The sequence below is a fragment of the Oreochromis aureus genome, linkage group 16, assembly GCF_013358895.1.
Source record: "Oreochromis aureus strain Israel breed Guangdong linkage group 16, ZZ_aureus, whole genome shotgun sequence".
NCBI classification, from domain to species: domain Eukaryota; kingdom Metazoa; phylum Chordata; class Actinopteri; order Cichliformes; family Cichlidae; genus Oreochromis; species Oreochromis aureus.
This window is the reverse complement of record NC_052957.1, coordinates 1183377-1201310: the sequence shown is the minus strand read 5'-3', so window position 1 is coordinate 1201310 and position 17934 is coordinate 1183377.

Here is a 17934-nt window from a genome sequence, read left to right as displayed (position 1 = left end):
TCCCACCAAATCTCACCTTGAGATTTCTTCACAGACTTGAGTTATAAGCATTTACAACAGTTTAACACATGCTTATTCTGCTTCAACAAGTAGAACTATTTCCTCCTTCCGTTTTTTCTTCTCTTTTTTCGTTTCCTTCTCTTTCTTTATTCTTTCCAAAGGATCGTAGATGGAAGCTACTGTGGATAGCACTCCTCTTCTTGTCATTGGGTGTGTCTTGACAGTTACTCTGAACTGAAAGTCATCAGAGGATACGCACCATTGCACGCCCAGTGCTCTTTCTAGGAGTGGCTCCCCTAAATCTCTGTCCAGCTCTTTGACACTGTCAGCACACTCTTCCTTTGGTATTGACTCCAATACCTTCTTGCTGTTGGAAATGAACTTGTGTAGTATAAGCTTGCCTGCACTGCAGAGCTCTCTCGCTTCCTTGATCAGCTCGATTGCCTCAGCATCAGACCTTACACTCACCAGTCCATCATCAACATAAAAATTTCTTCAGATGAACTTGACAGTGCTTTGGTTAAATCGATCCTGACCTTCTGTGGCTAGGTGTTTAAGTCCAAAATTGGCACAGCCAGATGAGGAAGCTGCTCCAAACAAATGGACTTTCATCTGAAAAACTGATGGCGGAGACTCGAGATTACCATTCTCCCACCATAAGTACCTCAAGTAATCTTGGTCTTCTGGCTTTACATGGAATTGATGAAACATTCGTTCCACATCACACATAATAGCGACTGGGCCCTAAATCTACAAAGAACTCCCACCAAGGTGTTTGTGAGCTCTGGCCCTGTAAGAAGGTGGTCATTCAATGACATGTCTTGAAATCTTGCCGAGCAATCAAAGACCACTCGCAGTTTCTCTGGCTTTTGAGGGTGGTATACGCCATGGTGGGGAATATACCAAGTTGATTGTTTATCAACCTCTTCTTCTGGGACCTTTTCTGCTTCGCCACGACTGATAATGTCTTTCATGAAGTTCATGTAATCTGTCCGATATTTCTGGTCTCTCTTGAGCTTCTTTTCCAAGCACATGAGGCGTTGAACAGCACATGGCTTGTTATTTGGTAGCTCTGGCCTGCTCTGTTTAAAAGGCAGAGGCATATCAAGATTTCCGTCTCCTTTGTGCTTAATTTCTTCTTTCATTTTTGTCAAAAACCGGAGATCTTCTTGCGAGAGATTTGCCTCTTCTCCAAGCCTTTCACTGAAGTCAGATTCCAGCACCTTAAGTACGTCTTCTGGAGCAGTCATCTCCTTAGTTCTTGTTTTGCAAACATAATGAACTTTGCTCTTCAACTTACTTGTTACTTTGGGTTCAGGGGTCACTTGCTATACACAGTTATACCCAATAAGAAGACCGATTTCACATTTCTTCGGCGGGGCAATGTGTTCTGCAAGATGCTCTAAATGAGGCCATGCCCTTGCAGTCTCTGGCGTTGGAATGTGTGTACGATTGGCAGGTATGAACTCACGAGTGTAGACCGTTGGCACTGTGATCTTCTTAGAAGAAGATAACCCTCTTACTTGTAGGCCTTTGAGTCTTTTGCATGGTACAATTGTCTCCTTGGACGACATTGTGGACAGCTTCAACTTGACTGGCTCTGCATTAACATCAAGAGCATCTGCCACTTCTTCAAGAATGAATGAAGAGTCACTTTGTGAATCTAACAGAGCATAGACAAGGACTTCTTTGTTTGAATCACTTGGCATTGATGCATAAACAGGAACTATTGCTGAAGTCTGAGCACTGTTACCATCATGCACAACTCTATTGGATGTGGTTTCTTGAGTGGTGTCTTGCGGTGATTGTGGCTTTCTTTCCTTACTGCAACTTGTCTCATCATTTTCTTGTTGTTTTGAGGGATCCTCATGTAAGCATGTGGGGTGGCGCTTTGAGCAGGTGTTGCAGACCATCCGGTTGCCGCAATTCTTGGATTGATGGCCAGGACTCAAACAGCCGAAGCACAGTTTCTCACCTTGAATGAACTTCACTCGGTCAGCGACTGGCCTTGCAGTTAGTCTACGGCACTTGTGCAAGACATGTCCTGTTTTCTTACAAAACATACATGTGCTTATGTTCTTCTCAGTGGTGTTAGTTGTAAAAATCCTTGCACTTGCTGCTTGGTTCTTAGAGGTCACTACATTCTGAGGTTTAGATCTTGTGTTTTCCGGCTCCCCTTGCCGCAAAGCATAGTAAGATGTAACAGGGTTGCAAGCAATACTAGCCTCCAATGTGAGGAAGGTTACAAAATACTTGAAATCTGGGAACCTTCCATGCTCTAGCTGATACTGTGTGGCTTTTCAGTTCGATCTGCTGCTTAACCAATCAGGCAACTTGGCTGTCAGTTTTTGATTTTCAATGCCATCATCAAGAATATGCAGACTCTCATTGTGAGCCATGGCACATTCACAACTGCGTAGAAAGTCCACAAATTTCCTTAAGTCAGCACTCTCTCTTGACGCTATTTTTGGCCAAGCATGTAATTTGTCTCGGCAGGCTTTGGCAATCATAAAAGGCTGGCCGTATCTCTCATTGAGGAGTTCCCATGCAGCAACATATGCAGTATCTGAGCCAATCAGAAAATAATCTTCTAATGCCTCTCTAGCTGCTCCTCCAACATATTTCTGGAGGAAGAATATTTTCTCTGAGCTTGGAATGTTTTTCTTTTCAATAAGAGTTTGGAAGGATGACTTCCAATGATTAAACTTGAGTGGATCACCACTAAAAACTGTGGGCTCTGGAATGGGTAGCCTATTTGCTGATATAGCCTCAGCTAAGACCTTCACAAGCTCTCCTGTGCTATCTTGATGCACATGTGTTGGCACTGCATCCTTTGGTGGTTGTGAGTGCTGGTCCTCAGGCTTCACCTGATTGAGTGGCTGCATAACCTTATGTAGATCCAGGCTCTGTGGAGCATTCCCTTGGGCTGGACTGAGCTCATTCTCATCATACACTTGAAGCCTTGCTTTGGCTGCATTCAGCCTTTTCAAATTCTCCAAACGCTCAAGTTCTCTCTTTAGGTTTTCTACAGACCTTCTTCTTGCAGAATTCTCTTCTTGCTGTTTCTTTAAGAGAGCAGCCTCTTCTTTCTCTCTTTCTAGCCTACGTTCAGTTTCTTCTCTTTCTCCTTCAAGACGACGAGCTAATGCGGCTGCTTCTTGGTCTGCAATGATCAACCTCTCTTCAGCTTCAAGGTTTTGCAGTTTCTCTTGGTGGCACTCTTGTTCAGCCATAATCTGCAGTACAGCCTGTGTAGCTGCATACTCGGCAGCAGCTTCTTGTCTTCTAAGTGAAGATACATTTGAGTGAATAGAAGAAGCTTTAGAACCATTAGAGGCAGGAAGTGAAACACTGGAAGCTGAGGATGAGAATACAGAACTATGATCTGACCAAATCAACTCAGCTGTTCCCTGCATTTCAGATTGAGCGTTTTGCACTACAGTCTTGGTGATCGAGATGCAGTTATCCATCTTGCGACGCATGTCATGGGCTGGTTGATCAATTCTTTGGTAATCATCATAAGCAATGTTCAACTCAGATAATTCCCTTTGAATACTGGTGATGTGTTCTTGTAGGATGTCACTAGGATCCTGTTTTAACACAGATCTTTTAGCTACCTTAATCAGAGCTTTCCATCGTTCATATTTGCTGTCAAAGTGAAGCAATAGCCCTTTGATTTGCTCTTTCTGAAACTCCTTTCCTTTTTCTGTTAATGTCCAGGTTCTTTCACTTCTACGAGGCTCTTCAGGTGGTGCTATATTTTGCCCAATATTTGATTCATCTGTCTGCTCTAACTCGGTCTCTTCTTCCAGAGCAGCTGCTGCACCCTGAGCTTCTTTACTTGTATGTGACATTTTGATTATTTAGACATATGTACACAGACAGCATACAAAAGTAAGCAGCAACGACATTTGCCAATACTGAATAAAGGGGGCTTAACTAAATGAAGTCACTCTCCTTCAAATTAGCTCATACATGTAGAATATTACAGAGTAAGTACACTTAACAGAGTTCTTATTATAACCTTGTCACACACTGAACTTGTAAAAGACACTGAACCATAAATACAAACTGTGAATTTCTATCAAAATGTACAAAGTTTACTTCTGCCCTTTCAGAGCCAACTATAATTATTCAGCTGAACATGAATTTACATCTCTTACGTAAATGCACATTCATATACGTGAAACACCGTGGCTGCCAAGCTACAGACAGTCCCTTTTAGTTTCCAACTCTTGTGTCACTTTTCAGACCAAAGACATTGGTCTGACTTATAGACTTCTTCATGAAAACCTTATGAAACTGTGTGTCCTAAACAGTGGCTTATCTGTGTTCCCGTCTTGATGAGCTGTCGAATTTGCGCTGGTAGGGCGTGTATGGGCAGGTCTGAGTTTCACCTCCACAAATAAACGGCAGAGACGTTGAGGGTCAAATGTCACCTCAAGCAAAGTATAAGGAGGGAGGAGCCTGGCCTACAGGCCTGACACGGGACGGCGTGTTACCTTTCAAATCACACAACACTAACTCCACTTTGGACCCGCCCACTTTGCGTCGCTGTGGTTATTTTTCCGCTCACTCTCCGTGTCCGCTGCTTCCATTAATGTTTCCATGGTGATCCAGCTGTGGAATTCTGTCTCACTGTTATTACATTTCTCTGAAATGTGGCTCGCCGTGCGTCCTCACCAGCTGCCAATGAGCATAAAGGCATACCTCACACGGTAACCGTGGTGATACCTGAGCGTCCTGAGGGTCGGCTCGAAGCGCGTTAGAAACAAGTTTACTTCCTGCTTTCATCTGTTAGCTGTGAGTGGATCTTTATGGGCAGTGACGTACTCCTGAACCTCTGGGACAGAAAGTGTGGCCTAAGGCTTTCAACAGTTTGAAGTCAGTCATGAGTCCACTCTGATTTGTTATAAATGTTTAAATATTTTCCTAAATGTAAAAAGTCTGTAGGCTGAGAGCAGGCGTCACATGAGAGACCTGCTTCTGTGTCAGTTGGAGTCTGTGTGAGCAGGACGCCTCCTGTGCTGATAATCTGTGCTGTGTGTGCAGGTCATCAAGATGCGCTCTCTGAAGAGCTATAAGTGGGATCGTTTGGAGCCCGGCAGGCGGTACTGTGTCACCGTGCGATTCTACGACGACCTTGAGCATATGCAATCCAACTTCAGCCTGCCTCAATGTGCTACAATACCAGCCATCTTCTCTCCAGGTACACACACACACACACACACACACACACACAACCCCCGAGCAGCTATCTTAGTGAGGACCCTCATTGACATAATGGTTTCCCTAGCCCCTAACCCTAACCATTAAAAATGAATGCCTAACCCTGACCCTAAACCTAACCATAACCTAATTGTAACCCTGACACTAAAACCACATTTTGAGCCACAAAAATGTGAGGACCGGGTTGTGTGTCCTCACAAGTGACTGCTGGTTTTCACAAGTATAGTAGAATGCAGATTTCGGTCCTCACAAAGATAGCTAGACAGGTACACACATACATACACATACACACACATACATACATACACACACACACACATACAGACACACACACACACACACACATACATACACACACATACAGACACACACACACACACACATACACACACACACACACAGTGATTTCAGTTATCTTGCTGTCAGGTGGAAGATGGGTGAAGCTAAAGGAGCAGCATCATAAACACTGCTGTTAGCCTGCAGTGAAAAATGTCATTCAGGGCGTGTTAATAACTTTACGTCAGGACTCTGTGGAGCTCCACCTGCTTCCTTTACGTCGTTTTTCAAAGCTGTGCCAAGTTTCAGCCCCCTCGGGTTGAACTGTGAGATACAGCGTTTGTGTGTTCACTTATTTAGTTTTACTCACTGGAAAAATCAAGTTGACACATGCAGGTGATAATAAAAAGCTTTTAGTCCACAACATTCATGCTGAGCTTCTGCTTCTGTTGTGATTGTAAATGGAGGGAATTCCCCGTGAAACACACTTCCCACGCTAACCTCAGGGAATCTGACTGATAAGCAAGTCACGGCTGGAAACAGCAGTGCTAGTACTACCTGTAGTAGTACTACATGTACTAGTACTACCTGGGTCATCACACTTGTGTGGTGAGGAAAACAAACATACCCAACAGTGTCAAGGTGTATAACCTGGAAAAGTTTGATTCCTTTAACCTGTGGCTCCTCACAGACCTGCACAGACAGAAGGTCAGAGGTCACATGGTTTTCCAGGGTTAGGTAGGTCAGCCTGACTTGCTAACGGTCCAGCCTCGTGGCCTCAGAGAGAGTGGAGGTCATTTATGCAGCAGGTGATTGGCTGAGAGATGTGCAGCCTTCAGTTCCGGCGGCGTTGTTGGAGCTGACGACTGTAACATGATGTGAACTTTTAAACGTTGCTGTTTTCAGGCTGATGAGACTAATGTTCATCTCTAAACTCGCTGTGTTCCTGCGTGCAGACCCGCTGATCTCGGGCATCTTGTGCTCGTTCGTGATCATCATCGTGTTCTGCATCTTCCTGCTGATCGTGACCGGGTTCATCTGTCTGAGACGGAGGCTGCTGCCGTCGGTTCTGGTAAGTTCTGCAGTCAGAGCATCACACACTGAACACGTCACCAAAGGAAGACGATTTATTCTAGCATCTGATTCCTTCAGGTTTCAGTCGTCAGCGCTCATATGTCTGGCTGATGTTCGACCTTTGTTGTTGTTTCACAGTTTCAAAGAACGCCATCTCGATCCGTGTGACGAGTGGCTCTTATTTTGAAAGTTCAGCTGTTTTCAGTTATAAAATAAAGTTTCCATCCTGTACCCGCACCGCTAACTGGACCTGACCTTTCACTTCACCATCCAGCAGCAAACGGGTCAGAGGTCCTGAGTTTGAGTCTTTGAAGCGAACTCGAGGACGCTGGTTTATTAAAACGTGACACGATCGTGCTGTGATAGTCACGTGGTTTTAGTCTCACTCCTGTCACTTCTCATTGCTTCATCACAGCAAAGTGTTTTCCACTCGAACAGATCCGCGTGTCTAAAACACGAGAACGATCTCATCAGAAATATTTCCGCTGAGCAACTTGGATGAGGTCACTGCAGAAATAAACACAGCCCACATTGTTTTTACAGCCCTATGCATTGCCAAGAAAACGGTCCTCCTTAACTGGAAAAATAAAAAGAATCTTAATTCTAATCAATATAAAAACCATCTAATAGATCACATTAGTCTTGATACAGCCTCTGCCACCACATTTGATCAATCCCTTTGGGCTCCTTTGATCGGCTTCATCACCTAGTGGGGTGGGGGTCATGGTTTGGTCCTGCCTTCGCTATTGTGGTTGATGTGGAGGTTGGGACGGGCTTAGGGGCGCCAGGAGAACCCCTAGAGACGTTATCCCTGGAGGGCTCAACCCGGGGGGTTGTGGTCATAACCTGGTTAGTGGCTCTGGTCGCTCTTAGAGGGTGTTCTCCTCGTGGCTGCGTGCAGCGGGGCTGGGGGATGGTCTGTACTGGCGGATGTAGGTTACTGGCCTGGTAGCCTGGCTGCCCTGAGTGGATCCGGGGCAGGCGTGGGGGGGCTTGGGGTTGGGGTGCCGTCTCCGTGATGGGGCTCTGGCTGGGCTTTGGGGGCTTCGGTCCTCGTCGGTGTGTCGCCGAGGTTGTGGGCGGGTGGGTGCACGGGGGCTCAGCCCTGGCGCAGGGGGCCTCTGGTGCATCGGCCTAACTGGGGGGCTCTTCAACTGGCAGGAGGTTGTTCCATCCTTGCAGAAGTCCACTCTGCAGGTGGGGAGAGACACAGGAGAGGTGGAGAATAAACCTAACCTGGGTGTCTGTTGTCTTGTGTAGTCTGGAGATGATTGAATGTTGGGGTGGGTACAGTTTCCTCTGCGGTGGGGTAGGGTGGGCTTCCCCAGGTCCTGTGGGGCCTGGCGGTGCTGCTGCCGTGGCCCGGTCTGGATGGGCCTGGGCTCCCTTGCCTTGGTGGGTACTAGAGGACGGGGTGAGAAGGGAGGGCATCTTGCCTCCTTTTTCCTCCCATCCCGGCTGCCTCCCTCTTCCCGCTCCACCACACCCACCCACACAGGTAGGGCCTTGGGGTGCGGGTGTGTCACCAGGGTGCAGGAGGCATTCCCCCCTCTGTCCCCTTCTGGCCACCTGTGCCTCAATTTTATTCCACAACTGAGACATCCACATTATTCACACTCTCATAACACACACATACATATAGGGCCTTGAGGGTGACCACGTTAACGGCGTCCAGTGGACGGTCTGTGTTTTCAACCCTACCTCTGGCGCCGGTGCCCACCTGTCAATTTTAAATCCATGTAGACATTGAGGGTTCTCGGGAGGGGCCGTGCTAACACCTGCTGCTCTCTGGCAGCAGCACCATGCCCTCCCTTGTTTTAAATGCACTTTAGAACAACACGCAGCAACACTACACATGAGTGGGAGGAGGGAGGTATGGGGTCTTCACACACCCCCGTTCTCTACTAGCCATCGGGACGGGGGGCTGGGAGGAGGTGTTGGCTGTCCGATTGGCCTCCCTGCTGCTGCGGAGCCTGGGGCGGTCTGCTTGCCTCCACCCGGGGAAAGGGTCACATCTCTTGGGTCTGGGTGCCGTTTCCCCTCTGGGGCGAGGGTACCTGGACCCGGGGCATAGAGTATGTTTGGGGAGTATGATTGTGTGTACATGCCCATGTATGTCTATCCCTACGTTGGGTGAGTGCTGAGTGTTTGTATATGTGTGCATGAGGGTGGGAAAGCATGTTTGTGTCTGTGTGTGCCTGTTTGTCTGTGTCTATATGTCAGGTCGGGTCTTAGACTCCACCTCCCTGGGAACTCCCAGGCCCTCCAAAGTGTGGAGGCCTATCTCCCCTCACCACACTCCCTGCCGGTAACTGATGCCCTCAGGGGTTGGTGCATTGGTGGTTCTTGGTGTCCGGGCTGGGCGCTCAGGTATGCACCAGCTCACTCCCGGTGGCTACTTGGCGGGGCCTGGTGCCTGTCGCTCGGTCAGGCCTCTTCCGGGCAAAGGGGCCCTCGGGCCCGGCCTCGGGCCTGCAACTCGGTTCACTCTGGCACAGATGGCTGCCGGCAGAGCCGGCGGGCACGCCGGTGCAGCCCCTCTGGCTTCTGCTCCGTGGCTACTGGGTGACCCCTCGTCTGGGGATCTCCTCAGCCCTTCCCAGGAGGGTGGCACGGATGCCCCTCGGTGGTACTCCTTGGGCTCTCGCACTCTGGGGCCTCTGGATGTCTGGAGCCTGGATCTCCTCCATGCCTGCTTCATGCCCTGGGGACGGGGCTATGGCCCTCCACACCCTCTAGCAGACCGTTACATGGGAAACCTTTTGTATACAAGCGCTGATCCACACAGGTGTGCACACGGGTGTTCACTGTTCGTGAGACATAAACTACACCTTTCTTAGCTGCTACTTCAAAGCACATTGTGCGCTGTCTGTCCTGCGTGCTGCACAACAACATTCAATATTTAGTATTTACTGCTGTTCACACTTAGCTAGATTAACGTGATGGTGTTGTGTTTAGCATGTTGCTTTGTTTTTTTGGTTTTTTTGCTTGTTTTCTCTTCTTTTTCTCTCAACAGGTGATCCAGGAGATTTTTTTTTCTCTTTGTCGTTGTAAGTGCCCTTTCTCACTGTCCCTCTTCCCTTCTGTTTTTCTTTTCCTTCCTCTCTTTCTTTCTCCCTTTCCTATCCCCCAGTCATGTCTGTCCCATCTGTAACAACTGAAAATAAAGTAAATAATAACAACAAAGTTTGATCAAATGGACCAATACGGCAATGCCATGATGATCCATTTGGCAAAATAAATCCATTTGGTATCCTTGTTGGTCTTCAGACAACAATTCTGACGGCTAAAGAACCAAATGGGACGGACAAAAAAAAGAAAGAAAGAAAGAAAGAAAAAAAAGAAATATTCCCGTTGATCTGCAGAGAACACGAGTGGGAACGTGTGAAGTGTTCTTTCTTTCTGTGGTTTCACATCTCTGTCATCTCACATCCTTTGATACGTGTGAAGCAGAAATCTGAGTGCAGATTACACCATCAGAGGCTTTAACTGGACTCTAATGTGGTGGAATCACCCAGGGTCGGGCTCTCTGCTACAGCTGGAGTCGCAGGCCAAACAGTTAACGTGCTGTTTGCTGTTTGTGGTCGAGCGGTGAGCGCTCAGCGTTTTCTGAGTAAAGACACAGGAAGAAACAGCAGCAGGCGGAAACTCTGCCAGAGCTGCGGTTAACGGTGGTGTACAAACAAAGAGAGGCAGCTGCACAGACTCAGGGCGTTGCTAAAGAGCTCACAGTCAGAGCGTGCAGGCAGGATCTGCTTGGAGAGTTCGGTGAAACACAGCCATGTTTTTACAGCTCGTACTGCAGTGAAATCCCATTTGCTCCCATTTCAGTCACAGCAGCGCTGAGACCCCCTCGGCTGCTCGCTCACCGAGCCGCTAATCACTCCATTTATAACGTGCCGTGTTATTGTGCAGATGGCAGCAAACAACTTTTAATATTCCTGGATGGGCACAAGCCGTCCATGTTTAAAGCGCTCACGAGACTAAACTGTCATGTTTGTCCACAGAGATCTCACAGTGATTCTGTTTCACAGTGTCTCACGTCCCTCTGGTCACATTTCAGACGCTTCATGATAAAAGTAATGTTTTCATATCAGGGCTGAGAGCTCAGAGCTGGAACGCAGGAAGAACCCGACCCCGGCCCGCTCTCCGTGCAGTGTTCAAAAGCTGCTTTTAAGTTTGGCTTTTATTTTCTGCTTTTACTTCGAGCCTGCACTCAAACGTTGGCCAGCCCTCTGAGGTGAAACCAGAGCAGCGTTTCTGTGGTTTTGTGAGTGAGTGTTGTTTATCTGAAAGTTTAACGTCTTCGCCGTCTATCCGGGACTCCGGTGTACCCCAGGGCAGTGTTCTCGGCTCATTGTTCTTCTGAGTTTATCAGAAGAACAATAATCACGTCTTCTCACGTGATTATTTATCTGTAAAAACGTTCATAACCACCTGTTTGCTGGGATCTAAAGGTCGTGTGGTTTATGAGCATGAGTTAACCCCGGGCTTATTTTTTTTTTTACATTGTCTCTTTTATTGAGAGAAAGCAATTAGTAGTATGGCTTTTTACACTGTCTTTGTTTTCACATTTTTAAACTTGTAATTGTAATTGAAAATAAAAAAGAGAAAAAAATGACATGGGTAAGGGAGTAGCAGGGCAGGCAAGTTAGCATCATATGATTTTAATGGGAATTTAACTCAGGGCTCCAACGTAAAAAAAAAAATAAGAAAGCATGGTTCATAAAAAATCACACCTCACAGGCTTAACATTTTCTGCGCATTTACACCATATTCTGTAGAAAGTATCCCTCTGAAGTTTAAGAGAATATGACAATTTTTCCATGGTATAGATCTCTTGTACAGAATGTATCCAATCTTCCATCATTGGTGGTTCAGGCTTAAGCCATCTCCTCGTAAGAGGCTTTTTACTCGCGGCCAGTAGGATATACAAAAGTCTTCTATCATTAGAATTCAATTTATCCACTGGTGTGTTACACAAAAATGTGGTCTCAAAGGTTAAAGGAAAAACAAGTGAAAAAACATTTTGCAGATGTTCATGGATTAGAGACCAGTGCTGGCGAATAACTTTGCAATCCCAAAAGATATGGAAACGGTTAGCTCCATCTCCCCCACATCTCCAACAAGTGTCACCAGTTCCCCGAAGTCTTTGTTGAGGAGGGCTGATGAAAAATCTCGTAATGATTTTACAGCAAAATTGACGCCAAACATTGGACCCGGTGGTAGCCCACTGTGTCATGCATGCGTGGCCCCAACACTCCTCTGTAATCAACAGATTACCTTCTTTTCCCCACATTGCTTTAATATACACAGTGCTGTCGTTTTTACACCGCAGGATGCTGTTATATAGTTTGGAAATAATTTTGCTTTGTGCTCCAGATTTGGTTAATGATAAAAATGTTTCTATAAATTGTAATTCGTTTAGGTTCACTTTCAAGTTAAGAATTCAAAGCTTTGAAATGCCCCCTTGTGGACAAATGAATAATAATTAGTGATACTTTTTGAAATCCAGTTCTTGAATCTATTATCGTACTGATTCGGGGAAAAATCTGAATCATATGCACACCATCTTAAAACCTTGGAGGCATTTTCCAAACTACAAATTCTGATTACTTCATTCAGAGCAGATATCATTACAGTTAACCTTTTTAATATTTGTAGTGTCTCATGCGAACGGGGGGATCAGAATACGCTTTTCATGAAATAGATGCAGTTTCATGTTCCATTATTAACTGCCTTTAGTTAACCAAGATGCAGAGGGGGCTTTCCCCTGCTGTGTGACCAACAAACCAAACATGAAATTTGGAGGGTTTGGGTGCTCACCAACAGTTTCTTTCCAAAACACGGCGCCGTGCCCAGCTCTCTGTCACACCGCACTTCTTTTAATGTGATTCAGCTACGTTTCCACTGCTAGGAAACACGCCAAGGCCACCTGTGAGCAGATGAAGCGCGCTCACAGCCCACAAAGGTCTGTTCACCGCTTCGACCGTAACACCGAGCTCAGTTTGCTCGTAAAGCTACCGTCTCGTTTCACCTCGCTCATAATTTCAGCTACAATCTAAACTTGTTATGTCACAATTTCATTTATTCATACTTTTACATAATAAAGTAATGTGCAAAAGTCTTGAGCCACCCTTCACAGCAGTGACCTATGGGAATATTTCTGAGGGTCTCCTTCGCACAGTCGGATCTTTGCACCTGATCGTGTTTAAAGGAATGTTTTTAAAATATATTTGACATTTAACTCTGACCAATGAATTAAAAGGCCTCTAACTCCAGGGATGAACTAGATGAACACACAACATTTCAATTTTCATTTTAAAACACATCTTCAGGCTTGTTGTGTTTGCTCTCTCACAAAAACACGTCATTTGCTTCTTTTGTTAAATCCACAAAAAAAAAATGACAAAATACAGTTTGACCTGAAATAGTGGCACCAACAAGGCGCTGATAGCTGGAAACTTACACACTGCACACCACACTGAGATCAGGCATCTGACAGTCACGTCTTTAAGAAACGGGGAGCAAAGACCTGACGGTGACCAGCTGATCGTCGACTGAAGCCTCATCAGCAACGGTCAGGAAGACGTTTTTACTGAAGGGAGACAGGAGGAGGACGGGGGAGGACAGGGGGAGGACAGGAGGAAGACAGGAGGAGGTCAGGAGGAGTTCAGGAGGAGGTCTGGGTCAGGAGGAGGACAGGAGGAGGATATGAGGAGGTAAGAAAGATGATAGGAGGAGGAGTGGAGGAGTTCAGGAGGAGGTCTGGAGGAGGACAGGAGATGCTGCTTCAGACTGAAGAGTAAAGTCGGTCATAGCGAATATTCACAGCTGAGCTGGTTGGATTTGTAAAAACTGCATTTTTGTCTAATGTGCTGTTTTTCAGTCTCTGCCCTTCTATTCCTTTTTCCTTCAAAATCTGCAGAAATGAAGATTTTAACGATTAATTAATTTATTTTTTCTTTTCAACAAATTTAAAGTGAAACAACACAAAACACTGCAAACCACAAAACAATAAAATCTAAATTAAAATATGCAAAACAAAAAGAAAATGCACATTCTCTGTCATATAGGCCTGGGATGATTTTTTCGGGAGAGTGTTTTCCTGCTTGGAATTGCATGCATAGGATTTCCTGCATGAATTAACTTTCTGAATCCTTTATCATCCGCAGCTGAAAATAATTGTGGATGATTACTATACCTTTGTTAACCATTCCTTGCCGTCGGTCCCCTGACCATGGTCGGGAGACGCAAGGGGAGATGCTTCCACCAGGGCCGAAGTTTTGTCCTCCTTCGGGGTTAACTCCCTTCACTTTTGTGGAGTAGTGAGGCAGGCAGAAATCAGCCGAGACACCCGGGAGTACTGAAGAGATGAGGCTTTAATAACGGTACTGCACATTTCAAAACACACTGCATAGGCTGTAGCCCGTTAGAACACTGCTCTCGGTCGCCGCCTCTACCCGTGACATTCTTTTTCACTCACCGCATTTCCTCACACGCATGCACATCGCATACACTCCTCACACAGCACCCAGCCACACACAAGCCGGCAGTTCCTGCAACACTACCCCCCACTCTGGATGGCAATTAAACAATAGCTCCACTCCAGCAATGTAATGCATAGAACTGGTACACAATCCCTTTACCGCTTAGAGCCCACAAGAGATAAAAGTCTCCAAAAGTTGATTCTGTTCATCTGGACGTAGCGTTTTGTGGGAGAAACATTTCGTCACTCATCCAAGTGACTTCTTCAGTCTCAGCTGACTGCAGGTTTCCCCAAATCTTATAAACAGTATCGGAACAGCTGAGACGCATTTTTTCTAAACACCACGTCTCTGTGGCTTTTAAACCCCAAAACACGCTGCGGCAAAAATTGGTCCACCCCAAGGATCGGGTCCCCCGACACAGAGTAACATAGTGTATGCTGTTAAGTGCCAGGAGGATTGCCAGGATTTATACATCGGGGAAACCAAACAACCTCTAGCGAAGAGGATGGCACAACACAGAAGAGCCACCTTGTCAGGCCAGGACTCTGCAGTCTATTTACACCTACAGGCCAGTGGACACTCTTTCAACGATGAGGATGTACACATCCTGGACAGGAAAGAACGCTGGTTTGAGCGCAGAGTCAAAGAGGCCATTTACGTGAAAAGGGAAAGACCATCTCTGAATGGAGGAGGGGGCCTAAGGGTACATCTGTCACCATCTTACAATGCTGTGATTGCAGCCATTCCCCAACTCTCTGTGAATGGGACTCATGGCCATTGATCAGTGTTCTTTGATCAGTGGGTTTTGGTCAGTGATTGTTGATCAATGGTCATGAGAATTTGCATAATTATGATTAAGGAACTGACCTCACAGCCCATTGTTCCTTCAGTGGGCTGGTTTCAGTCATTATGCAAATGTACTGTTTATAAGGTTTGGGGAAACCTGCAGTCAGCTGAGACTGAAGAAGTCACTTGGATGAGTGACGAAACGTTTCTCCCACAAAACGCTACGTCCAGATGAACAGATTCAACTTTTGGAGATTTACTTTCCTGGATGATTGAGAATCCATCAAGAAGAGATAAAAGTGTTACTTACTGCATATAAGGTGAGGTATAGTATCCACTAGTGCACCTCAGTGACAAAGACGTTGGCTCAATTAAGGTGTACATACATGTGCAAAATAAAGCATTTCAAGTGCTGTAAAGTAGAAAAGAAATTACACAATTGTAGCTATTACATGGCGACCGGTAATAACTAACTTATCCTAGCATCTAGGAAGGCACAAATACAAATGGATAAGTGCATGTAGATAACCCCGTAGGTTCTTCAGATACTTTACTCCCCCTTTTTTTAATGTAAACACTGGAACGATGAAAAATATAGCTCTCTTAAACCATTGTAGCTAACAGTGGAGGAGGCTGAAACGATTTAAACTTGAACTGAATCTTCAGTCCTACTTGGAACTGTTAATGGTAGATAAACCAAGCTAAGTGACCCACACCCCATACCGGTCTGGTGCTCTGCGATGACGAGTTGGTGGCTGAAAATGCTGGCCGAGATAGTCTGGCTCACCCACCACACCCCCACCATTCACATGGTCTACATGGGAAGGAGACGATGGGACAAGCACAACCGGAGTGGGATCAGCTGCAACTGAAACAGATGGCTGAGAGAAGCTGGGGCCATTGCCAGTGTCAGTAGAGAACAGACTGTGCAGACCCAGATCACAGTCTGCTGGGTCATTCTCTAAAGCTGGTGGTGGGACCTCTGTAGGTGACCAGTGATGAGCTTTATCCAGAACCCAGGTATTGTCCAGGGGCTCGCGGCAGCAATAATGCTTTAGCTGGTCATGGTGGACAACTTTCACTTTAGACCTTGGGTTCTTCTGGATCCGACAAACTAGGTCATCCAATTGCCCCAGGACAAAGAATGGTCCTTCATACGATGGGAGGAACTTTTTGACCTTGTTCTTGATGTGACGTGTTCCTTTGATGAGATACCACACAGGATCTCCAGTCTTGTACTGTGTGTGGCAACAGTTCTTGTCATATTGTCTCTTTGTGCGCATGACTGACTCACGCAGGGCTTCCCTGGTGATGAGGTGGGCCAGCTCCAGCCGCTCAAGCATTTGCTGCACATACTCTGGAGCTGAGGGTTGGTTGTCTGGATCAGGAGGTAAACCTGCGACAAGGTCCACTGGCTCACTCAGTTCTCGGCCAAACATCATGAAGTTTGGGGTGAAACCTGTAGCACTGTGCTTGGTCGCCCTGTAGGCCATAACAGCGTACGGGATCATCAGGTCCCAGTCCCAATGGCAATGTTCTGCTGTGGAAGCCAGGATCTTTTGGAGAGTGGCATTGAAACGTTCAACCTGGCCATCTGACTGGGGTTGGAATGGTGTTTTGTGAGTCTTGTCTATGCCAAACAAACTGCACACCCCCTGGAACACCTCAGATTCAAAATCGCATCCCTGGTCACTGTGCACTGCTTGAGGTATCCCATAGCGGCACACCCACTCAGATGCAATGACCTCAGCGACAGTTGCAGCCCGTTCATCTGGGATAGGAAAGGCTTCAGTCCACTTTGTAAAGTAGTTTTGTATCACAAGCACATATCGGTTTCTGCGCTCCGTCTCATTCAGTGGTCCCATAATGTCCAGCACAATGCGCTCCATTGGGGCTTGTTGGGATTCAGAGATTCTTTTATTGCTACCATATAACCTGCCTTATGATAAATGCATTAATAACATGTTTTACAGTATTATTTTATCAGTAATATTTCTTACAGGGTTCATATTGCATATGTTTGTCATCACATTCATTCTATTCACAGGTAGAGTTCATTTTATACACATTGCATATCTGTGCTTGTTTAGAGTTGATGTTCCATCCAAGAGGGTTTTAAGCTTCACTGGTGAGAGTGTCCAGGTGATACATGTTGAGGGAAGATGAGAACATAGCAGGTTAATTGCATGGATGCTTACAATACACATAAATCTAGCAACAGGCCTGAGCGAAGGCCCAAGTGTCTTCTGCTCCTTCTTGAGACTTGCTGCAATTTAGTCTACTTAGTGATTAATGACAAGTGTCCATTATTAGCTCTTAGAGACCCTGAAGCTTGAAGTTTATTACCGTAAAAGGCAGGTGATATAGAAAAGAGAAGTTAGATGTCTGTTTATAGTTATTAAGATGTACATGATGTACCCTTGTCTGTAAACAATGTATTTTTGACCTGTATTTGACGTGTACGTGGGGGCGTGATCCTCTATGCTATAAAACCAGAACCCAGTGTATTTCTGTCAGAGCAAAACAGGCCATATGCTGATGGTTGTTCTCCTGTGTTAATAAACTCATCGTTTGATTGCACTTTTCTGAAGCCTCCGTCGTTTGTTGTCTGGTCTGCAGTTGATCGATCGCGCTTCAGGCTCCTACCCCGACAGTTCCCATCTGAGCTTGTGGTGTCTTCTGGGGTCAGGCTCTGGATGCACAGCTGGTACAAGTACAGCACCAAAGAGCGACGTCTTCCCTCATGTGATACCAATAGAATCGGGTTCGTAGTCTGGCCACAGTCCTCTCGACACCAAAATGTCCGCCCACTGGCCCTTTGTGCATCTGGCTCATTACTTCTGGTTGTAGCTTGCGTGGCAGTACAATTTGGGAGAAGTGGGTCTCATCAAGGCAATAGAAGCGACGGACCAGAACTCCATCTCTGAAGTAGAGCCGTTTCCATTGAGCCCAGTATGTCTTAGTGGCCGGGCTGCATGGCGAAACAGTAGTCCATTGGGGGCGCTCACTGCTGGCCTCCATCCAGGTGCGTATGGGTGCAATGTCTGCATCAGCGTCCTGGGCTTGGCTCAGCTCCCCC